We start from the raw sequence: 25,760 nt of genomic DNA on the forward strand, positions 1-25,760 counted from the left end.
GCTAGACTGTCCTATAAGCCTGTGTGTCAGGAGTGCTGTAGACCTGTTTTCCTCTCTTTCAGTCAGTTATGGGGACAGTGTGTTCTGCTTTCGGGTGTGTAGTTTTTCCTCTCTACAGGTCTTCAGCTGTTCCTGTGGGCCTGTGTCTTGAGTTCACCAGGCAGCTTTCTTGCAGCAGAAAATTTGGTCTTACCTGTGGTCCCGAGGCTCAGGTTTGCTCGTGGGGTGCTGCCCAGGGGCTCTCTGCAGCGGCAGCAACAAGGAAGACCTGTGCTGCCCCTTCTGGGAGCTTCAGTGCACTAGGGTTCCAGATGGTCTTTGGCTTTTTCCTCTGGCGTCCGAGATGTGTGTGCAGGGAGCAGTGTCTTCTGGTTTCCCAGGCTTGTCTGCCTCTCTGAAGGTTTAGCTCTCCCTCCCACGGGATTTGGGTGCAGAGAACTGTTTATCCGGTCTGTTTCTTTCAGGTTCCGGCGGTGTCTCAGGCAGGTGTCCTGCCGCTCCTGGGCCCTCCCCCACGGGAGCCCAGAGGCCTTATACAGTTTCCTCTTGGGCTAGGGATGTGGGCAGGGGTGAGCAGTGTTGGTGGTCTCTTCCGCACTGCAACCTCAGGAGTGCCCACCTGACCAGGCGGTTGGGTCTCTCTCTCACCGGGTCTGGGAGCAGAGAGCTGCTGCAGGCCGGGATCCGCGGGTGTGGGACTTCCGGGAAACACAGAACGTGCCCGATACTAGAGAAATTCTGCTTCCGTGTGTCCCAAGCTCACCAGGCAGCTTTCTTGCAGCAGAAAATTTGGTCTTACCTGTGGTCCCGAGGCTCAGGTTCGCTCGTGGGGTGCTGCCCAGGGGCTCTCTGCAGCGGCAGCAACAAGGAAGACCTGTGCCGCCCCTCGTAAGCTTAGTTTTAAGTGGTTCCAGACGGTAAAAAGCATACCTTTCCATATAGACAAACATGTGTTTCCCAGTCTAAATCACACATTCTTAGGCGAATTCTGTACATTCCGACTGGGAAAAGCGTGTAGGAAGTCTACAAATCAGATAAACACAAACCTTGTGTTTCACAAAGTAAATTGCTGTTACTTGGCGAATAAGCTTAGGTTTAAGTGGTACTAGATGGTAAAAAGCATAATTTTCTGGATAAACAAAACATGTGTCTCCCAGTCTCATTCACACATTATTTTGCGAATTCTGTTCGTTCCAAGTGGGAAAACCTAGTAGGATGTTTAGGTTTAGCCATGAACACACAGCTAGTGTTTCACAAAGTGAATTGCTTTTTCTTGGCGAATAGCTTAGTTTTAAGTGGTTCTAGACGATAAAAAGCATACTTTTCAATATACACAAATCATGCGTTTCCCAGTCTGAATCGCACATTATTTTGCGAATTCTGTTCGTTCCAAGAGGGAAAAGCTTGTAGGATATTTACTTTTACACAGGAAAACACAGCCAGTGTTTCACAAAGTGATTTGCTTTTTCTAGGCGAGTAAACTTAGTTATAAGTGGCTCTAGACGGTAAAAAGTATACTTTTCTACATAGACAAAACATGCGTTTCCCAGTCTAAATCGCACATTCTTTTTTTTATTATTATTATTAACTTGAGTATTTCTTATATACATTTCGAGTGTTATTCCCTTTCCCGGTTTCCGGGCAAACATCCCTCTCCCCCCTCCCCTTCCTTATGGTTGTTCCCCTCCCGACCCTCCCCCCATTGCCGCCCTCAACCCATAGACTAGTTCACTGGGGGTTCAGTCTTAGCAGGACCCAGGGCTTCCCCTTCCACTGGTGCTCTTACTAGGATATTCATTGCTACCTATGATGTCAGAGTCCAGGGTCAGTCCATGTATAGTCTTTAGGTAGTGGCTTAGTCCCTGGAAGCTCTGGTTGCTTGGCATTGTTGTACTTTTGGGGTCTCGAGCCCCTTCAAGCTCTTCCAGTTCTTTCTCTGATTCCTTCAATAGGGGACCTATTCTCAGTTCAGTGGTTTGCTGCTGGCATTCGCCTCTCTATTTGCTGTACTCTGGCTGTGTCTCTCAGGAGCAATCTACATCCGGCTCCTGTCGGTCTGCACTTCTTTGCTTCATCCATCTTGTCTAATTGGGTGGCTGTATATGTATGGGCCACATATGGGGCAGGCTCTGAATGGGTGTTCCTTCAGTCTCTGTTTTAATCTTTGCCTCTCCCTTCCCTGCCAGGGGTATTCTTTTTCCTCATTTAAAGAAGGAGTGAAGCATTCACATTTTGATCATCTGTCTTGAGTTTCGTTTGTTCTAGGGATCTAGGGTAATTCAAGCATTTGGGCTAATAGCCACTTATCAATGAGTGCATACCATGTATGTGTTTCTGTGATTGGGTTATCTCACTCAGGATGATATTTTCCAGTTCCAACCATTTGCCTACGAATTTCATAAACTCGTTGTTTTTGATAGCTGAGTAATATTCCATTGTGTAGATGTACCACATTTTCTGTATCCATTCCTCTGTTGAAGGGCATCTGGGTTCTTTCCATTTTCTGGCTATTATAAATAAGGCTGCGATGAACATAGTGGAGCACGTGTCTCTTTTATATGTTGAGGCATCTTTTGGGTATATGCCCAAGAGAGGTATAGCTGGATCCTCAGGCAGTTCAATGTCCAATTTTCTGAGGAACCTCCAGACTGATTTCCAGAATGGTTTTACCAGTCTGCAATCCCACCAACAATGGAGGAGTGTTCCTCTTTCTCCACATACTCGCCAGCATCTGCTGTCACCTGTGTTTTTGATCTTAGCCATTCGCACTGGTGTGAGGTGAAATCTCAGGGTTGTTTTGATTTGCATTTCCCTTATGACTAAAGATGTTGAACATTTCTTTAGGTGTTTCTCAGCCATTCGGCATTCCTCAGCTGTGAATTCTTTGTTTAGCTCTGAACCCCATTTTTTAATAGGGTTATTTGTTTCCCTGCGGTCTAACTTCTTGAGTTCTTTGTATATTTTGGATATAAGGCCTCTATCTGTTGTAGGATTGGTAAAGATCTTTTCCCAATCTGTTGGTTGCCGTTTTGTCCTAACCACAGTGTCCTTTGCCTTACAGAAGCTTTGCAGTTTTATGAGATCCCATTTGTCGATTCTTGATCTTAGAGCATAAGCCATTGGTGTTTTGTTCAGGAAACTTTCTCCAGTGCCCATGTGTTCCAGATGCTTCCCTAGTTTTTCTTCTATTAGTTTGAGTGTGTCTGGTTTGATGTGGAGGTCCTTGATCCACTTGGACTTAAGCTTTGTACAGGGTGATAAGCATGGATCGATCTGCATTCTTCTACATGTTGCCCTCCAGTTGAACCAGCACCATTTGCTGAAAATGCTATCTTTTTTCCATTGGATGGTTTTGGCTCCTTTGTCAAAAGTCAAGTGACCATAGGTGTGTGGGTTCATTTCTGGGTCTTCAATTCTATTCCATTGGTCTATCTGTCTGTCTCTGTACCAATACCATGCAGTTTTTAACACTATTGCTCTGTAATACTGCTTGAGTTCAGGGATAGTGATTCCTCCTGAAGTCCTTTTATTGTTGAGGATAGCTTTAGCTATCCTGGGTTTTTTGTTATTCCAGATGAATTTGCAAATTGTTCTGTCTAACCCTTTGAAGAATTGGATTGGTATTTTGATGTGGATTGCATTGAATCTGTAGATTGCTTTTGGTAAAATGGCCATTTTTACTATATTAATCCTGCCAATCCATGAGCATGGGAGATCTTTCCATCTTCTGAGGTCTTCTTCAATTTCTTTCCTCAGTGTCTTGAAGTTCTTATTGTACAGATCTTTTACTTGCTTGGTTAAAGTCACACCGAGGTACTTTATATTATTTGGGTCTATTATGAAGGGTGTCGTTTCCCTAATTTCTTTCTCGGCTTGTTTCTCTTTTGTATAGAGGAAGGCAACTGGTTTATTTGAGTTAATTTTATACCAAGCCACTTTGCTGAAGTTGTTTATCAGCTTTAGTAGTTCTCTGGTGGAACTTTTGGGACCACTTAAATATACTATCATGTCATCTGCAAATAGTGATATTTTGACCTCTTCTTTTCCGATCTGTATCCCCTTGATCTCCTTTTGTTGTCTGATTGCTCTGGCTAGAACTTCAAGAACTATATTGAATAAGTAGGGAGAGAGTGGGCAGCCTTGTCTAGTCCCTGATTTTAGTGGGATTGCTTCAAGTTTCTCTCCATTTAGTTTAATGTTAGCAACTGGTTTGCTGTATATGGCTTTTACTATGTTTAGGTATGGGCCTTGAATTCCTATTCTTTCCAGGATTTTTATCATGAAGGGGTGTTGAATTTTGTCAAATGCTTTCTCATCATCTAATGAAATGATCATGTGGTTCTGTTATTTCAGTTTGTTTATATAATGGATCACGTTGATGGTTTTCCATATATTAAACTATCCCTGCATGCCTGGGATGAAGCCTACTTGATCATGGTGGATGATTGTTTTGATGTGCTCTTGAATTCGGTTTGCCAGAATTTTATTGAGTATTTTTGCGTCGATATTCATAAGGGAAATTGGTCTGAAGTTCTCTTTCTTTGTTGTGTCTTTGTGTGGTTTAGGTATAAGAGTAATTGTGGCTTCGTAGAAGGAATTCGGTAGGTCTCCATCTGTTTCAATTTTGTGGAATAGTTTGGATAATATTGGTATGAGGTCTTCTATGAAGGTTTGATAGAATTCTGCACTAAACCCGTCTGGACCTGGGCTCTTTTTGGTTGGGAGACCTTTAATGACTGCTTCTATTTCCTTAGGAGTTATGGGGTTGTTTAACTGGTTTATCTGTTCCTGATTTAACTTCGATACCTGGTATCTGTCTAGGAAATTGTCCATTTCCTGAAGATTTTCAAATTTTGTTGAATATAGGTTTTTATAGTAAGATCTGATGATTTTTTGAATTTCCTCTGAATCTGTAGTTATGTCTCCCTTTTCATTTCTGATTTTGTTAATTTGGACGCACTCTCTGTGTCCTCTCGTTAGTCTGGATAAGGGTTTATCTATCTTGTTGATTTTCTCAAAGAACCAACTTTTGGTTCTGTTGATACTTTCTATGGTCCTTTTTGTTTCTACTTGGTTGATTTCAGCTCTGAGTTTGATTGTTTCCTGCCTTCTACTCCTCCTGGGTGTATTTGCTTCTTTTTGTTCTTGAGCTTTTAGGTGTGCTGTCAAGCTGCTGACATATGCTCTTTCCTGTTTCTTTCTGCAGGCACTCAGCGCTATGAGTTTTCCTCTTAGCACAGCTTTCATTGTGTCCCATAAGTTTGGGTATGTTGTATCTTCATTTTCATTAAATTCTAAAAAGTTTTTAATTTCTTTCTTTATTTCTTCCTTGACCAGGTTATCATTGAGTAGAGCATTGTTCAATTTCCACGTATATGTGGGCATTCTTCCCTTATTGTTATTGAAGACCAGTTTTAGGCCGTGGTGGTCCGATAGCACGCATGGGATTATTTCTATCTTTCTGTACCTGTTGAGGCCCGTTTTTTGACCAATTATATGGTCAATTTGGGAGAAAGTACCATGAGGAGCTGAGAAGAAGGTATATCCTTTTGCTTTAGGATAGAATGTTCTATAAATATCCGTTAAGTCCATTTGGCTCATGACTTCTCTTAGTCTGTCTACATCACTGTTTAATTTCTGTTTCCATGATCTGTCCATTGATGAGAGTGGGGTGTTGAAATCTCCCACTATTATTGTGTGAGGTGCAATGTGTGTTTTGAGCTTTAGTAAGGTTTCTTTTACGTATGTAGGTGCCCTTGTATTTGGGGCATAGATATTTAGGATTGAGAGTTCATCTTGGTGGATTTTTCCTTTGATGAATATGAAGTGTCCTTCCTTATCTTTTTTGATGACTTTTAGTTGGAAATTGATTTTATTTGATATTAGAATGGCTACTCCAGCTTGCTTCTTCTGACCATTTGCTTGGAAAGTTGTTTTCCAGCCTTTCACTCTGAGGTAGTGTCTGTCTTTGTCTCTGAGGTGTGTTTCCTGTAGGCAGCAGAATGCAGGGTCCTCGTTGCGTATCCAGTTTGTTAATCTATGTCTTTTTATTGGGGAGTTGAGGCCATTGATATTGAGAGATATTAAGGAATAGTGATTATTGTTTCCCTTTCTATTCATATTTGGATGTGAGGTTATGTTTGTGTGCTTTCATTCTCTTTGTTTTGTTGCCAAGACAATTAGTTTCTTGCTTCTTCTAGGGTATAGCTTGCCTCCTTATGTTGGGCTTTACCATTTATTATCCTTTGTAGTGCTGGATTTGTAGAAAGATATTGTGTAAATTTGGTTTTGTCATGGAATATCTTGGTTTCTCCATCAATGTTAATTGAGAGTTTTGCTGGATACAGTAACCTGGGCTGGCATTTGTGTTCTCTTAGGGTCTGTATGACATCAGTCCAGGATCTTCTGGCCTTCATATTTTCTGGCGAGAAGTCTGGTGTGATTCTGATAGGTCTCCCTTTATATGTTATTTGACCTTTTTCCCTTACTGCTTTTAATATTCTTTCTTTATTTTGTGCGTTTGGTGTTTTGACAATTATGTGACGGGAGGTGTTTCTTTTCTGGTCCAATCTATTTGGAGTTCTGTAGGCTTCTTGTATGTCTATGGGTATCTCTTTTTTTAGGTTAGGGAAGTTTTCTTCAATGATTTTGTTGAAGATATTTACTGGTCCTTTGAGCTGGGAGTCTTCACTCTCTTCTATACCTATTATCCTTAGGTTTGATCTTCTCATTGAGTCCTGGATTTCCTGTATGTTTTGGACCAGTAGCTTTTTCCGCTTTACATTACCTTTGACAGTTGAGTCAATGATTTCTATGGAATCTTCTCCTCCTGAGATTCTCTCTTCCATCTCTTGTATTCTGTTGGTGAAGCTTGTATCTACAGCTCCTTGTCTCTTCTTTGGTTTTCTATATCCAGGGTTGTTTCCATGTGTTCTTTCTTGATGGCTTCTATTTCCATTTTTAATTCCTTCAACTGTTTGATTGTGTTTTCCTGGAATTCTTTCAGGGATTTTTGCGATTCCTCTCTGTAGGCTTCTACTTGTTTATTAATGTTTTCCTGTGTTTCCCTAAGTGTGTTCATGTCTTTCTTGAAGTCCTCCAGCATCATGATCAAATATGATTTTGAAACTAGATCTTGCTTTTCTGGTGTGTTTGGATATTCCATGTTTGTTTTGGTGGGAGAATTGGGCTCCAATGATGGCATGTAGTCTTGGTTTCTGTTGCTTGGGTTCCTGCGCTTGCCTCTCGCCATCAGATTATCTCTAGTGTTACTTTGTTCTGCTATTTCTGACAGTGGCTAGACTGTCCTATAAGCCTGTGTGTCAGGAGTGCTGTAGACCTGTTTTCCTCTCTTTCAGTCAGTTATGGGGACAGTGTGTTCTGCTTTCGGGTGTGTAGTTTTTCCTCTCTTCAGGTCTTCAGCTGTTCCTGTGGGCCTGTGTCTTGAGTTCACCAGGCAGCTTTCTTGCAGCAGAAATTTTGGTCTTACCTGTGGTCCCGAGGCTCAGGTTTGCTCGTGGGGTGCTGCCCAGGGGCTCTCTGCAGCGGCAGCAACAAGGAAGACCTGTGCTGCCCCTTCTGGGAGCTTCAGTGCACTAGGGTTCCAGATGGTCTTTGGCTTTTTCCTCTGGCGTCCGAGATGTGTGTGCAGGGAGCAGTGTCTTCTGGTTTCCCAGGCTTGTCTGCCTCTCTGAAGGTTTAGCTCTCCCTCCCACGGGATTTGGGTGCAGAGAACTGTTTATCCGGTCTGTTTCTTTCAGGTTCCGGCGGTGTCTCAGGCAGGTGTCCTGCCGCTCCTGGGCCCTCCCCCACGGGAGCCCAGAGGCCTTATACAGTTTCCTCTTGGGCTAGGGATGTGGGCAGGGGTGAGCAGTGTTGGTGGTCTCTTCCGCACTGCAACCTCAGGAGTGCCCACCTGACCAGGCGGTTGGGTCTCTCTCTCACCGGGTCTGGGAGCAGAGAGCTGCTGCAGGCCGGGATCCGCGGGTGTGGGACTTCCGGGAAACACAGAACGTGCCCGATACTAGAGAAATTCTGCTTCCGTGTGTCCCAAGCTCACCAGGCAGCTTTCTTGCAGCAGAAAATTTGGTCTTACCTGTGGTCCCGAGGCTCAGGTTCGCTCGTGGGGTGCTGCCCAGGGGCTCTCTGCAGCGGCAGCAACAAGGAAGACCTGTGCCGCCCCTCGTAAGCTTAGTTTTAAGTGGTTCCAGACGGTAAAAAGCATACCTTTCCATATAGACAAACATGTGTTTCCCAGTCTAAATCACACATTCTTAGGCGAATTCTGTACATTCCGACTGGGAAAAGCGTGTAGGAAGTCTACAAATCAGATAAACACAAACCTTGTGTTTCACAAAGTAAATTGCTGTTACTTGGCGAATAAGCTTAGGTTTAAGTGGTACTAGATGGTAAAAAGCATAATTTTCTGGATAAACAAAACATGTGTCTCCCAGTCTCATTCACACATTATTTTGCGAATTCTGTTCGTTCCAAGTGGGAAAACCTAGTAGGATGTTTAGGTTTAGCCATGAACACACAGCTAGTGTTTCACAAAGTGAATTGCTTTTTCTTGGCGAATAGCTTAGTTTTAAGTGGTTCTAGACGATAAAAAGCATACTTTTCAATATACACAAATCATGCGTTTCCCAGTCTGAATCGCACATTATTTTGCGAATTCTGTTCGTTCCAAGAGGGAAAAGCTTGTAGGATATTTACTTTTACACAGGAAAACACAGCCAGTGTTTCACAAAGTGATTTGCTTTTTCTAGGCGAGTAAACTTAGTTATAAGTGGCTCTAGACGGTAAAAAGTATACTTTTCTACATAGACAAAACATGCGTTTCCCAGTCTAAATCGCACATTCTTTTTTTTATTATTATTATTAACTTGAGTATTTCTTATATACATTTCGAGTGTTATTCCCTTTCCCGGTTTCCGGGCAAACATCCCTCTCCCCCCTCCCCTTCCTTATGGTTGTTCCCCTCCCGACCCTCCCCCCATTGCCGCCCTCAACCCATAGACTAGTTCACTGGGGGTTCAGTCTTAGCAGGACCCAGGGCTTCCCCTTCCACTGGTGCTCTTACTAGGATATTCATTGCTACCTATGATGTCAGAGTCCAGGGTCAGTCCATGTATAGTCTTTAGGTAGTGGCTTAGTCCCTGGAAGCTCTGGTTGCTTGGCATTGTTGTACTTTTGGGGTCTCGAGCCCCTTCAAGCTCTTCCAGTTCTTTCTCTGATTCCTTCAATAGGGGACCTATTCTCAGTTCAGTGGTTTGCTGCTGGCATTCGCCTCTCTATTTGCTGTACTCTGGCTGTGTCTCTCAGGAGCAATCTACATCCGGCTCCTGTCGGTCTGCACTTCTTTGCTTCATCCATCTTGTCTAATTGGGTGGCTGTATATGTATGGGCCACATATGGGGCAGGCTCTGAATGGGTGTTCCTTCAGTCTCTGTTTTAATCTTTGCCTCTCCCTTCCCTGCCAGGGGTATTCTTTTTCCTCATTTAAAGAAGGAGTGAAGCATTCACATTTTGATCATCTGTCTTGAGTTTCGTTTGTTCTAGGGATCTAGGGTAATTCAAGCATTTGGGCTAATAGCCACTTATCAATGAGTGCATACCATGTATGTGTTTCTGTGATTGGGTTATCTCACTCAGGATGATATTTTCCAGTTCCAACCATTTGCCTACGAATTTCATAAACTCGTTGTTTTTGATAGCTGAGTAATATTCCATTGTGTAGATGTACCACATTTTCTGTATCCATTCCTCTGTTGAAGGGCATCTGGGTTCTTTCCATTTTCTGGCTATTATAAATAAGGCTGTGATGAACATAGTGGAGCACGTGTCTCTTTTATATGTTGAGGCATCTTTTGGGTATATGCCCAAGAGAGGTATAGCTGGATCCTCAGGCAGTTCAATGTCCAATTTTCTGAGGAACCTCCAGACTGATTTCCAGAATGGTTTTACCAGTCTGCAATCCCACCAACAATGGAGGAGTGTTCCTCTTTCTCCACATCCTCGCCAGCATCTGCTGTCACCTGAGATTTTGATCTTAGCCATTCTCACTGGTGTGAGGTGAAATCTCAGGGTTGTTTTGATTTGCATTTCCCTTATGACTAAAGATGTTGAACATTTCTTTAGGTGTTTCTCAGCCATTCGGCATTCCTCTGCTGTGAATTCTTTGTTTAGCTCTGAACCCCATTTTTTAATAGGATTATTTGTTTCCCTGCGGTCTAACTTCTTGAGTTCTTTGTATATTTTGGATATAAGGCCTCTATCTGTTGTAGGATTGGTAAAGATCTTTTCCCAATCTGTTGGTTGCCGTTTTGTCCTAACCACAGTGTCCTTTGCCTTACAGAAGCTTTGCAGTTTTATGAGATCCCATTTGTCGATTCTTGATCTTAGAGCATTAGCCATTGGTGTTTTGTTCAGGAAACTTTCTCCAGTGCCCATGTGTTCCAGATGCTTCCCTAGTTTTTCTTCTATTAGTTTGAGTGTGTCTGGTTTGATGTGGAGGTCCTTGATCCACTTGGACTTAAGCTTTGTACAGGGTGATAAGCATGGATCGATCTGCATTCTTCTACATGTTGCCCTCCAGTTGAACCAGCACCATTTGCTGAAAATGCTATCTTTTTTCCATTGGATGGTTTTGGATCCTTTGTCAAAAATCAAGTGACCATAGGTGTGTGGGTTCATTTCTGGGTCTTCAATTCTATTCCATTGGTCTATCTGTCTGTCTCTGTACCAATACCATGCAGTTTTTATCACTATTGCTCTGTCATACTGCTTGAGTTCAGGGATAGTGATTCCCCCTGAAGTCCTCTTATTGTTGAGGATAGCTTTAGCTATCCTGGGTTTTTTGTTATTCCAGATGAATTTGCAAATTGTTCTGTCTAACTCTTTGAAGAATTGGATTGGTATTTTGATGGGGATTGCATTGAATCTGTAGATTGCTTTTGGTAAAATGGCCATTTTTACTATATTAATCCTGCCAATCCATGAGCATGGGAGATCTTTCCATCTTCTGAGGTCTTCTTCAATTTCTTTCCTCAGTGTCTTGAAGTTCTTATTGTACAGATCTTTTACTTGCTTGGTTAAAGTCACACCGAGGTACTTTATATTATTTGGGTCTATTATGAAGGGTGTCGTTTCCCTAATTTCTTTCTCGGCTTGTTTCTCTTTTGTATAGAGGAAGGCAACTGATTTATTTGAGTTAATTTTATACCCAGCCACTTTGCTGAAGTTGTTTATCAGCTTTAGTAGTTCTCTGGTGGAACTTTTGGGATCACTTAAATATACTATCATGTCGTCTGCAAATAGTGATATTTTGTCCTCTTCTTTTCCGATCTCTATCCCCTTGATCTCCTTTTGTTGTCCGATTGCTCTGGCTAGAACTTCAAGAACTATATTGAATAAGTAGGGAGAGAGTGGGCAGCCTTGTCTAGTCCCTGATTTTAGTGGGATTGCTTCAAGTTTCTCTCCATTCAGTTTAATGTTAGCAACTGGTTTGCTGTATATGGCTTTTAGTATGTTTAGGTATGGGCCTTGAATACCTATTCTTTCCAGGACTTTTATCATGAAGGGGTGTTGAATTTTGTCAAATGCTTTCTCAGCATCTAATGAAATGATCATGTGGTTCTGTTCTTTCAGTTTGTTTATATGATGGATCACGTTGATGGTTTTCCTTATATTAAACCATCCCTGCATGCCTGGGATGAAGCCTACTTGATCATGGTGGATGATTGTTTTGATGTGCTCTTGAATTCGGTTTGCCAGAATTTTATTGAGTATTTTTGCGTCGATATTCATAAGGGAAATTGGTCTGAAGTTCTCTTTTTTTGTTGGGTCTTTGTGTGGTTTAGGTATAAGAGTAATTGTGGCTTCATAGAAGGAATTCGGTAGGGCTCCATCTGTTTCAATTTTGTGGAATAGTTTGGATAATATTGGTATAAGGTCTTCTATGAAGGTTTGATAGAATTCTGCACTAAACCCGTCTGGACCTGGGCTCTTTTTGGTTGGGAGACCTTTAATGACTGCTTCTATTTCCTTAGGAGTTATGGGGTTGTTTAACTGGTTTATCTGTTCCTGATTTAACTTCGATACCTGGTATCTGTCTAGGAAATTGTCCATTTCCTGAAGATTTTCAAGTTTTGTTGAATATAGGTTTTTATAGTAAGATCTGATGATTTTTTGAATTTCCTCTGAATCTGTAGTTATGTCTCCCTTTTCATTTCTGATTTTGTTAATTTGGACGCACTCTCTGTGTCCTCTCGTTAGTCTGGCTAAGGGTTTATCTATCTTGTTGATTTTCTCAAAGAACCAACTTTTGGTTCTGTTGATTCTTTCTATGGTCCTTTTTGTTTCTACTTGGTTGATTTCAGCTCTGAGTTTGATTATTTCCTTCTTTCTACTCCTCCTGGGTGTATTTGCTTCTTTTTGTTCTAGAGCTTTTAGGTGTGCTGTCAAGCTGCTGACATATGCTCTTTCCTGTTTCTTTCTGCAGGCACTCAGCGCTATGAGTTTTCCTCTTAGCACAGCTTTCATTGTGTCCCATAAGTTTGGGTATGTTGTACCTTCATTTTCATTAAATTCTAAAAAGTTTTTAATTTCTTTCTTTATTTCTTCCTTGACCAGGTTATCATTGAGTAGAGCATTGTTCAATTTCCACGTATATGTGGGCATTCTTCCCTTATTGTTATTGAAGACCAGTTTTAGGCCGTGGTGGTCCGATAGCACGCATGGGATTATTTCTATCTTTCTGTACCTGTTGAGGCCCGTTTTTTGACCAATTATATGGTCAATTTTGGAGAAAGTACCATGAGGAGCTGAGAAGAAGGTATATCCTTTTGCTTTAGGATAGAATGTTCTATAAATATCCGTTAAGTCCATTTGGCTCATGACTTCTCTTAGTCTGTCTACATCTCTGTTTAATTTCTGTTTCCATGATCTGTCCATTGATGAGAGTGGGGTGTTGAAATCTCCCACTATTATTGTGTGAGGTGCAATGTGTGTTTTGAGCTTTAGTAAGGTTTATTTTACATATGTAGGTGCCCATGTATTTGGGGCATAGATATTTAGGATTGAGACTTCATCTTGGTGGATTTTTCCTTTGATGAATATGAAGTGTCCTTCCTTATCTTTTTTGATGACTTTTAGTTGAAAATTTATTTTATTTGATATTAGAATGGCTACTCCAGCTTTCTTCTTTTGACCATTTGCTTGGAAAATTGTTTTACAGCCTTTCACTCTGAGGTAATGTCTGTCTTTGTCTCTGAGGTGTGTTTCCTGTAGGCAGCAGAATGCAGGGTCCTCGTTGCGTATCCAGTTTGTTAATCTATGTCTTTTTATTGGGGAGTTGAGGCCATTGATATTGAGAAATATTAAGGAATAGTGATTATTGCTTCCCGTTATATTCATATTTGGAAGTGAGGTTATGATTGTGTGCTTTCATTCTCTTTGTTTTGTTGCCAAGATGATTAGTTTCTTGCTTCTAGGGTATAGCTTGCCTCCTTATGTTGGGCTTTACCCTTTATTATCCTTTGTAGTGCTGGATTTGTAGAAAGATATTGTGTAAATTTGGTTTTGTCATGGAATATCTTGGTTTCTCCATCTATGTTAATTGAGAGTTTTGCAGGATACAGTAACCTGGGCTGGCATTTGTGTTCTCTTAGGGTCTGTATGACATCTGTCCAGGATCTTCTGGCCTTCATAGTTTCTGGCGAGAAGTCTGGTGTGATTCTGATAGGTCTCCCTTTATATGTTATTTGACCTTTTTCCCTTACTGCTTTTAATATTCTTTCTTTATTTTGTGTTTTTGGTGTTTTGACAATTATGTGACGGGAGGTGTTTCTTTTCTGGTCCAATCTATTTGGAGTTCTGTAGGCTTCTTGTATGCCTATGGGTATCTCTTTTTTTAGGTTAGGGAAGTTTTCTTCTATGATTTTGTTGAAGATATTTACTGGTCCTTTGAGCTGGGAGTCTTCACTCTCTTCTATACCTATTATCCTTAGGTTTGATCTTCTCATTGAGTCCTGGATTTCCTGTATGTTTTGGACCAGTAGCTTTTTCCGCTTTACATTATCTTTGACAGTTGAGTCAATGATTTCTATGGAATCTTCTGCTCCCGAGATTCTCTCTTCCATCTCTTGAATTCTGTTGGTGAAGCTTGTATCTACAGCTCCTTGTCTTTTCTTTTGATTTTCTATGTCCAGGGTTGTTTCCATGTGTTCTTTCTTGATTGCTTCTATTTCCATTTTTATTTCCTTCAACTGTTTGATTGTGTTTTCCTGGAATTCTTTCAGGGATTTTTGCGATTCCTCTCTGTAGGCTTCTACTTGTTCTCTAAGGGAGTTCTTTATGTCTTTCTTGAAGTCCTCCAGCATCATGATCAAATATGATTTTGAAACTAGGTCTTGCTTTTCTGGTGTGTTTGGATATTCCGTGTTTGCTTTGGTGGGAGAATTGGGCTCCGATGATGCCATGTAGTCTTGGTTTCTGTTGCTTGGGTTCCTGTGCTTGCCTCTCGCCATCAGATTATCTCTAGTGTTACTTTGTTCTGCTATTTCTGACTGTGGCTAGACTGTCCTATAACCTGTGTGTCAGGAGTGCTGTAGACCTGTTTTCCTGTTTTCTTTCAGCCAGTTATGGGGACAGAGTGTTCTGCTTTCGGGCGTGTAGTTTTTCCTCTCTACAGGTCTTCAGCTGTTCCTGTGGGCCTGTGTCTTGAGTTCACCAGGCAGGTTTCTTGCAGGGGAAAAATTGGTCCTACCTGTGGTTCCAAGGCTCAAGTTTGCTCGTGGGGTACTGCCTAAGTCCTCTCTGCTGTGGCAGCAACCGGGAAAATTTGTGCTGCTCCTTCCGGGAGCCTCCGTGCACCAGGGTTTCAGATGACGTTTGGTGTTTTCCTCTGGCACCTGGATGTGCACAGAGTGCAGTCTCTTCTGGTTTCCCAGGCGTGTCCGCCTCTCTGAAGGTTCAGCTCTCCCTCCCACGGGATTTGGGTGCAGAGAACTGTTTATCCGGTCTGTTTCCTTCAGGTTCCGGCATTGTCTCAGGCGCAGGGTTCCTGCCGCTTCGGGGCCCTCCCCTACGGGAACCCAGAGGCCTTATACAGTTGCCTCTTGGGCCAGGGATGTGGGCAGGTGTGGGCAGTGTTGGTGGTCTCCTCCGCTCTGCAGCCTCAGGAGTGCCCACCTGATCAGGCGGTGGGGTCTCTCTCCCACGGGGTTTGGGAGCAGAGAGCTGCTGCGGTCCGGGATCCGCCGGTGTGGGACTTCCGATAAACACAGGAAGTGCCCGGCCTTAGAGGAATTTTGCCTCTGTGTGTCCTGAGTTCACCAGGCAGGTTTCTTGCAAGGGAAAAGTTGGTCCTACCTGCAGTTCCAAGGCTCAAGTTTGCTCGTGGGGTACTGCCTAAGTCCTCTCCGCTGTGGCAGCAACCGGGAAGATCTGCGCCGCTCTTTCCGGGAGCCTCCGTGCACCAGGGTTCCAGATGGCGTTTGGTGTTTTCCTCTGGCGCCTGGATGTGCACAGAGTGCAGTCTCTTCTGGTTTCCCAGGCGTGTCCGCCTCTCTGAAGGTTCAGCTCTCCCTCCCTCGGGATTTGGGTGCAGAGAACTGTTTATCCGGTCTGTTTCCTTCAGGTTCCGGCAGTGTCTCAGGCACAGGGGTCCTGCCGCTCCCGGGCCCTCCCCTACGGGAACCCAGAGGCCTTATACAGTTGCCTCTTGGGCCAGGGATGTGGGCAGGGGTGGGCAGTGTTGGTGGTCTCCTCCGCTCTGCAGCCTCAGGAGTGCCCACCTGATCAGGCGGTGAGTTCTCTCTACAATTCCATTTTTTTTGCAATGAATTCGATAACAAACTTGGCCCAACTATAGAGTGACTAAACAGTGGAAATGTTATGTACATACGTCAAATGATCAACTCCCAAATCCTTATTTGATCCTAATATTACCAGACATCAATAAAGCAAAGGACCACATGGACTATACAATTCAGTTCTCTAGTCACATTTGATATCTGTACTACAAAATCTACCTTCCTGTATTCTGATTGCCAGACTTGAAGGTTTTAGATATTTTACCATGATTCTTTCTTAAGGCCAATATAAGAAACAGGAAGATGGCAGGGTGAAGAAAGCTAGAGGAACAGTGAAACCTCAACTTCAAGTACAGGAAAGAGTCTATATAACATTGTCATTTGTAAATGGTACATTCTTGACCTAGTTGTGCAGAATCCATGTTAACATTCCACCTAACCAAATAGCTGGAGGAGGCACCAAAAGTGTGTGTGTGTGTGTGTGTGTGTGTGTGTGTGTGTGTGTGTGTGTGTATGTGTGTGTATATCAGTCACCAGTAATAGATAAGATTTATGAAGCTAAGAAGTGCATTCTGCCAGAAAACGGATTTAGATATGTTTTGAGAGACACAACTACAGCATGTCAAATAAAGAAGTGAATGCTAGTGGCAAACCAATGAACTGAAAATGGACCTCATTTTGGTAGAATTTGAGAAAGGCTAACATGAGCTGAAGGAACCTTCAACCCCATAAGAACAACAATGCTAATGAAACAAAGTTTTCTGGTACGAGACTAATATTGAAAGACTCTACGTGAACAGACCTATGTCTCCAACTCCAGAGAATGGCCTTGTTGGGCACCAGTGGAAGAAGAAGCCCTTGGTACTCTCTTGGTTTGATTCACAGTTAAAGAGAATTTGAAGGGACAGTAAGGGGGGGTTATAGAAGAAGTTGAGAAGGACCGGTTAGGGATCTAATGGGAGGAAACTCTTAAAGGGAATAATATTATAATTGTAAATAGAGAAATAAACATTTAAAAAGACAAATAAATTTGTAAAAATTAAAAAAATAAGGTATAAAAGAAAAGAAAACTGACAGCTAAACACAGCTATTGACACAGAAATCTAATGGGTCACTCTCAGGGAATGGTAGTCAGAGAAATAATACTGGAAAGACTGAGATGGTGAAGTCTCAACTAGAAACACTTCTCTTTCCCGATATCAGTGTCAGACACAAACTAAACAATAGATATAAATAGCATGGAGGAGTTTACTTTGAGCTAGGGACAAAATACTTGTTCTTCCCTTCTTCCTTAGGTCCTTTTTCTTCTTGTCAAAAAGAATAATAGCCATGAGCTCTCAGAAAGAAAACTGCCCTTCCCAACACTTTTGAAATAAAGTAATGATAGAAACTCTCTGAGTTCAAGGAACCATAATATTCAGGGAAGTCCAGATGCTTCTGAGAGTTTCCCAGCTCTTGATTCCCATATGTGGAAGGCTCAGGTCAAGGCTGTCTCTTAAGAGAACCCACTCAACCCCTACAAAGGTCTCACGTAACTTTACCATGGACCACACATTTCTTCTTTTTTATACCAAGACAGAAGGCCAGGTTCCTTCTCCCCATCTCTGATCTCTTCATCCTCTTTTTTTTCTCTCTCAAATGGCTGTTTATTCTGAATTACAGATCAATTAGTAAACTCTAGAGGTACTGATGGAATATCTAAGAGGCAGATGATGTCACAACACTTGTGACATCACAGAAGAAACTAGGGCTCTCCAGGATACAAGAGATTTTTAATGGAGGGCCTAATGATGATGTCACTGAGACTTGCTATGGCCTACCTGCTGAACAGATTTCCTTACATTGACCAGGTTCAAGAGTGCCTTTTCCAGAAGAGTCTCTTGCGAAACAGTTGAAACCATTACATACTACATCTCTCTAAATCTATAGATTTCTCTTGGCCTCATTAGTGGTTACATGCTCTGAATGAAGATAGTTAGTCAGGGACTTGACATGGGTAGAAATCACTTAGGAACATAAAGTATAGGAGATTCTTCTACATAACATTTTTATTCCCAGGTTCATTCCAGTGACATACAGTTAAATTTTCTAGGTTTTCTCTGTTTCCCAATGGGCAGTATTTCCCTATAGACCATTAATTTATTGAATATTGTATTACAAAAAATGTGATCATGTTTTAGTTTTCTTCTCTTGCATAGTGTTGAAAAAGTGATACCCAATACAGCATTAGAGCAAATATTACATAGTAACCTAAAGAAAACAAATTATTCCCAAGGCCAACATAACTTCATTAGTAAGCAATTTGATTTTACAGAGAAATGGTTAAGTATTGTATTATTTATCTTCAAAAATACTCTTATAAGAATCTTTAAAAAAAACCAGTAATATAAACATCTGTATAAAAATGTCATCTGCTTCAAATTATCAGAAAGCACATCTGTGATTGGGAATCATTATTAAATCCTATCAGGAAGCAGAGGGTAAAACTGGTTCAGAAATCAGTCATCAACATTCCAGCCTTTGTGACAGTCACACCATAAGTCTGTGCCGCCATTGTTCTTGATCCCTGACCTTAAAAGATCCCAGCCTTTCTGAACTACCAATTGTTCCATACATTGTTTTTTATAACAGAGTCAGTACGGAAAAGATCTTAGCCAGCTTCACAATCAATTTTATTTTTCCAAATGCTTTTTAAGGGTTGTGGTCCTTTTTAAGGGTTGTGACAATTCTACATTTCCTTGGTCAACGATAGAAGCACTGATCTACCCCAGGGGCAATTGCTAAAAGACCTGGACCACGGTTATTGCAAATGCCAATGGCTCTGCCCTCTGAGTGGTGGGAAGCTCCATGAGGATTTTCATGCTCTTCTTAGATTAAGAGAGAATGATTGCAATAACTGAGTGACACTCTGTGTGAAGTTCTTGTGGGGTTCATGACTCACCAAGGTCCAAGGAGACTGTGCTGAAGAGTGGGCCATACCCCAGTAATTCTAAAGCTGTTTGTAAAGCCTCCTTCACAGGCCTTGGCCATACTCCATGTCAGAATCAATTTTGAACTATGCTTTTACCCTGGATAGAATTTCAAATACTATAAAGAATAGGGATAGTGGGCAGCCTTACATTGCCCTTGATTTAATGGAATTGCTTTATGTTTCTTTCCCTTTAGATTGATGTTGGGTACCGGCCTGCTGTCCATTGCATCTATTATGTTTCTGCATAGGAATCATATCCCTGATTGGTCTCATGCTTTTAACATGAATGGGGGTTGGAATATTTTTGCAAGCTTTTTCAGCATATAATGAGATTATCATGTGGTTTTTCTCTTTCAGTTTCACTTTATAGTGAAATATATTGATGGATTTTCAGAAATTGAACCATCCCTGCCTCCCACTAGAAATTAATAATTACACAGCATAAACTACAGAAAGTATCTCACATTTACATGCATACTCCAATAGCTCCCCAGAAAACAAAAACAAAAAATACAAACAAAAAAAACATGCACCCCACTGAAGAGAAGTAATACTCACATACCTTCTCAAACATCCCAATCGAAAACACAAAAACCAAAAAACATACAAGCAAAAAAACCATGCTTCCGCAACATCTCATTAAAACCTTTAAGCATTAATGTCCTCTACTCAACAGTAAAAGGACACAGGATAACACAATGGATTTAAAAAGAGGAAACATCCTTCTGTTGCACCCAAGAAACACAATCCAGGTACCGAGCTAGACACAACCTCAGACCAAGGGGTTGGAAAAGTTTTTCCAAGCAAATGGACACAAGAAACAAGATGGTGTAACCATTCTAACATCCAGCAAATCAGACTTTCTACCAAAGGTAATGAATAGAGACTGGGAAGGACACTTATTATGCATCAGAGGAAATATCCACCAAAATGGCATCTCAATTCTGGATGTCTATAAGACAAAGACAAAAGCAGAAATATTGGTGAGAGAAATATTGCTGAAGTTTAAATATCACATCGAAGCTCAACATTAATAGTGGGGTCCATCAATGTCCCACTCTCACTAAGGGCAGACCATTGAAACAGAAACTAAAAAAATAAATAAATAAATAAATGATGTCCCTAACACGGGGTTCAATTAAATTGACCACACTGATATCTACAGAATAGTTCACATGAACACAAAAGTATACACTCCCTTTTCAGTACCTCATGGAACCTTATCCTAAACTGACCTTGTTCTCCCACTATAAACAAGCCACAACGGATACAGAAAGACTATGCTAAGCATTGGATCTTCTCAGATCGCCAGGGATTAAAACTGGACTTCAACAATAAGAAAAAATATATAGGGGTTGGGGATTTAGCTCAGTGGTAGAGCGCTTGCTTAGCAAGTGCAAGGCCCTGGGTTTGATCCCCAGCTCCGGAAAAAAAAAATATATATATATATATATATATATATATATATATATATATATATATATATATATACTCATTGAAATTCAATAGCTCCAAACTGAAGAACCACAAGTTCAGAGAAGACAAGAAAAAGAAAAAGCATTCCTAGAATTTAATGAAAATGAAGGCACAGCTTCCCCAAACTTAAGGGACGTAAGGAAAGCAGTGTTAAGGGGAACATGCATATGCAGCACAGGGAGCTTTCATAAAGAAATCAGAGTGACCGCACACTAGCAACTTCCCAGCATACCCTAAATCTCTAAAATAAAAATAAGCAAATACATATTAAAGTAGGGGACAGAAAGAAATGATCAAACTCGGGGTGAGAGTGATCCATCAGAAACAAAGTGAATACAAAAATTAACAAAAAGTAGAGCTAGTTCCTTGGGAAAATCAAGCAGACATACAAAGCCCTAAACAAATAATGTAATAGGAGGTAAGACAGCATCCAAATAACAAAATCAGAAATGAATAGGGAGCCGCATAGATGGACACTGATGAAAGTCACAGAATCATTAGGTGTCAAAAACCTGCTGTCTGCAAAATTAGAATCTCTGAATTAAATGGATGATTGTATCGAAGGATAACACTGACCACAGGTAAACTGAGGTCAGATAAACTATGTGAATAGCTCTACAACACTTAAAGAGTAATTTAACCTTTAAACAGTAATTAAAAGTTTCCCCACTGTAAAATTCCCAGGGCCAGATTGATTGAGCACAGACTTCTACCAGATTTTCAAAGATATCTCAACCTACGCCTAAACACAGAAACAGAAGGAAAATAGCCAAACTGATTCCATGACAGCATTGTTGCCCTGACACCAAAATCACAAATCAACTCAACAAAGAAAGAATTTCAGACGAATTCCCTGACGAACATTGGTGGAAAAAAGACTAGATAAAATGCTTGAAAACAAAATCCAAGGACATTTCAATCCGCCATCCAGCGACATTTAGTAGGCTTGCTCCTGAGGATGCAGGAGTGGATCAGTCGATGAAAACTGATCAAAGAAATCCACCATATTAACAAACTGAACTGAAAAAAAATTCTGCCCTCAGCACTTTCCATTAACGTGGGAGCTCTTTTTGGTAGTTGCATATCATGCAATATATATATATATATATATATATATATATATATATATATATATATATATAGTAACATATTAAATTGTTATATCTTAATATTATAATATATAACTAATATTAATGTATTATATTAATATTAACATTTTGTATTATACATTAAATTATATTAATATGGTAAATATAATTAATATTGATATGTTATGTTACAATATTAAATTAATAAATAGTGATATAATAAATTAAATGAAATATTACATTAATATTTCAAAATTAATATATTAATTATTAATATATTTAATATGAATTTTTAATATGCACTATTACACAATGGTGTGAAGGAGCAGAATTGAAGAAACAAAGAAAAAAATGCAAGACTATCTCTTTAGATGCTGAAAAAGCCTTTGACAGAATAAATCGTCCTTCGCTATTTTGGTCTCAGGGAGACCAGGGATGACAGGCACATACATAATGCAATAAAATACTAAAATAAATACAAAATATTACATAAATGAAATAAAGCAGTCCACCAGTTAATACCAAATATGGGGGGGAAACAAAAGGCAATTCGACTAAATTGGAGAATGAGAACAGACTGCTCATTTCGCAGCATCCTTTCAGAAAGGTCCTTAAATTCCCAGCTAGAGCAATAAGACAACCAAAGGAAGTCGAGGGGATGATATTGGAAAATCAGAACTCAGTGTATCACCATTCACACATCATATAATAGTGAACATATGTGATCCCAAAGATTTACCAGAAATGACCTACATATGAATAACACCTTCAGCCAAGTGGACGGATGAAAAATAAAATGAAAATAATCTGTCATGCAAATAACAGAGAGGCTGAGAAGAAATTAGGGAAGCAATGCCATTCACAATGGGCATATGTGTATATATATATATATATATATATATATATATATATATATATATGAAATATAAAATAACTCTAAACTAGCACATCAGAAACATGTCTGGTGTGAACTCCAAGTCTCTGAAGAGAGAAACTGAGGAAGGTAGCAGAAGACAAAAAGACCTCCCATGCTCATGGACAGGTAGGATTAAGAGATTCAAAGAGGCCATCTTACTTTTGGGTGAAGATACAAAGTTGCTATCTCACTGTCAGGTGTGACATGGTTGCCAAAGTGCATGCACGGCAAGACGCAATCTTGCAGTCATGTGTGGAGTCAAAGACGACATCTTGCTATTTGGGTGTGACATGGTTGCCCAATGAGCACATGTTACCTCATTGGCTGTGGAGGCAGGGTCAACCTGAAACATCTCTAGCTTTCTAACATGCAGATGGTATCACAATTTCTAAATCACATAAGTCACCGAAAATAACCAGGGTAAAAATCTCTAACAGAGGATGGCAGCCACTACTGGAGAAGGAAATGAATTTGGCGTCTGTAAGAACAAACTGCTCATGCCACACCATTCAATCAGCCCAAGCATCATTGGATGAGGAGATCTAGATTTAGATACTGAATGTTTAATGTTTTCTTGGGAAATTTTAGCTGCTTGCTACGGTTCACTATTATCAGGAAATATTTGAAATGGTATACTATGCAGCTGTGAAAAATAAGCACATTGTGAAGCTGCAGTCAACTAGATGGAACGAGTTGAGAAACCTGAAACCTCTGAGTGAGATCATTGAAGACCTCGAGAAAAGGGAACACTGGGCCTGGGTCACTGAAGACACAGAATTCCATAGAAATTAAAAGAGACATGACCGAAGAAGGAACAACTTTGTCTACTGGACTATGGAGCAATGGTTAGAGACCCTACAAGGGGAGAACTCTATTAACAGAAAATTTAATCCAGAAATACTGTTGAGGAAAGCTTGTTGGAATTTCTGAACCCAATGAACCCATAAGAAAACACACAATCTGGTTATTATAATTACAATCTATACATGTGTATTGGGCAGATCTAACGCTATCATAATGTATTCCCCAACCAGAAAACACGTTGCTACATGTGCTTTCTCAAGGACATATGGATTCTTTCCATCATTACTTCCTCCTCTTTTTCTTCAGTCCTCTGCCTTTCCCTCTTACCCTCTTCTGCCTCTCTACCTAACCCCGCAGCCAAACCTCCAGTACCAACTTTCCCCTCTGGCTCTCAGTAATAGGCTCTAGCATTTACTGACCGGTTATAATGGGAAGAAGGTTCATATGCCATCTCCTAAGTCCATGACAGAGGGCCAGTCGGGGGGAAACCTCCTTTGAGGAAGCAGATAAATATCAGGATACAAATTACTTTTGCTGGGGGAAGAGCAAATACTTATAATGCTTTCCATATCTATCCAGTGGATTCTGATAAAATGGGGAATATTCTTCCTAAAGAACCGGCTATACTACATCTTGTCTTATATCTGAAAAGACCTCTGCCATACCGCAAGGACATGTACTCCATTATGTTCATAGTGGATTTCTTCATAATGAACAGAAAATAGAAATAAGCCAGATGCCCCTCAACCAAACAATGGCTACAGATAATGTGGTTCCTTTACACAATGGAATACTACACATATATTAAAAATAAGGACATTGAGAAGCTGCAGTCAAGTAGATGGAATGAGAAAGTATTATCCTGAATCAGGTTACTGAGACCCAAAGTAACATGTACATATTCACTTAAAGGGGGTGTTAGGCATAAACTACAGAATTCACACACTAAGATCTACAGAACCAAAGAGGATAAAGAAGAAGAAAGGGCCAAGAAAAATTCTTTAATTTCACTCAGAAGGAGGAATAAACTAATGAGAAGAGGCAGATGGAAGGAAAAGACTGTGTGCCTAAGGGGATGGGAAGGGAAATGGGGTTTGAGAATCATTTCTTGGGAGAGACGGGCAAGTGGGACAGAGGGCCAAGAGAATAAACTGAAATCAAAGACTGGGCAGGGTGGGTGCTATCTCTGTGATTTCCCTGCAATCTGGGATGGGTGAGACTACCCCTGCGTCCATGAGAGTGACTTTAGCTGAGACTCTTAACAGTGGGGATACAGATACTGAAATGTTCACTTTCTTCAGCCAGAGAGGACCCAAGGTGGAAGGATAAGGACTCAAAGCCACCCCCAAAATTTTGACTCAGAAATTGCCTCCACCATAAGAAACACATGGACAGAAATAGAAAAGGAAATGAGGGAATGGCCAAAGGATAAGTGCCCGGATGTGAGCCTTATCCTAATGGCAAACGACAAACACTGACATTATTAATGGTCCTTTCTTGTGTTTGCAGACGGGAGGGTCGCGTTATGTCCTCAGCAAGGCTCCATCAAGCAGCCGACAGACACAGAAGCAGAGGTGCACGGCCAAATACCGGACGGAGCTCAGTGATTCTCACTGAAGAGCTGAAGGAAGGACTGACAAAGTAGAGGAGCACAATGGTCTTCACGTGTGTTCACTAAACCTGTCGCCTGTCTGTGGATCCTGTTCTCTTACTCGGGCTGCGTTTTCAGTACCTGATGGGAGACAATGAATCTAGTTCTGCAGAGACTTGATGTGCCAGGGGAGAGGTTGCACCAAGAGGGGTCCTCCACTCTGTCAGAGAAGAAGGGGAGTGAATAGAAGGAGGGGCTGTAAATGGGTGGAGCCTGGAGGAGTGTGGTGAAAGGGCAGCATTCAGAATGTTACCTGTTGAATATATGCAACTATTCAAGCAAGGGGCGCAGGCATGACATCACTGGGATGGGGGCGTGAAATCATGGGTGTTGGGCATGACATCATGTGGGTGGGACATGACATCATGAGAGTGGGACATGACATCATAGAGGTGGGGGCATGATATCATCGTGATGAGGGCATGATATCATGAAGCATCATGGAAAATAGTTGAAATTAGGAAAAAAAAAAACACCCCGAGAGTGAACTGAGACCTAGGGAGACAAACATGGCGCACGTTTACCTATGGATAGTATCAGCTGTGAGATAAATCTTATTCTATCTACAATCCACAAATGGAGAGAGGTCACAGGAAAGGTGAAGGCCGGTGAGGGGAAAGCATTGACCTCTCTGAAAGGAAAACTGGAACAGATTCTGTGGATGAGTGAGGGCGACTGAGCACATGAGCAGAAGGTCAGAGGGGAAGAAGGAGAGATAGCGCGGTGCAAAGAGAACCGGCCAGAGTTAGGGGACATACGGGTTAGTGCAGAAACTTGATGGATGAACTGGTTTATTCACGGCATCTAGAGGGCAACCTCCCGAGGATGTAATCTGATAGAGAACGCAGAGTCCGAACCTTCAATCCTTTGAAATCAAGGGAGTAGGACTTCAGGATTGGGGATGGTCACATTCAGTCGAGTCCGTTTCTGAGGAAGTCAAATGGAGATCCCTGAACAACAGACGGATGCTGGGACAGAGATTATAAAAGCTCAAGCAAATGATGCCTTCCTGGTACCTTAAGCCTCTTATCGATGTAAA

At 41.2% G+C, this 25,760-nt stretch overlaps 1 long non-coding RNA gene across 1 annotated transcript in view; it reads left to right on the top strand.

Moving 5' to 3' along the window:
• Positions 1-24,759, top strand: part of LOC134484409 (uncharacterized) — an 89,367-nt gene extending 64,608 nt beyond the window's left edge. Inside the window, exon 11 of the long non-coding RNA XR_015647447.1 lies at positions 24,580-24,759. This is a non-coding gene — a long non-coding RNA (uncharacterized LOC134484409). The remainder of the gene's footprint in view (positions 1-24,579) is intronic.
• Positions 24,760-25,760: the final 1,001 nt, after the last annotated feature.

The sequence above is a fragment of the Rattus norvegicus genome, chromosome Y, assembly GCF_021556685.1.
Source record: "Rattus norvegicus strain SHRSP/BbbUtx chromosome Y, alternate assembly SHRSP_T2T, whole genome shotgun sequence".
Lineage (NCBI taxonomy): Eukaryota > Metazoa > Chordata > Mammalia > Rodentia > Muridae > Rattus > Rattus norvegicus.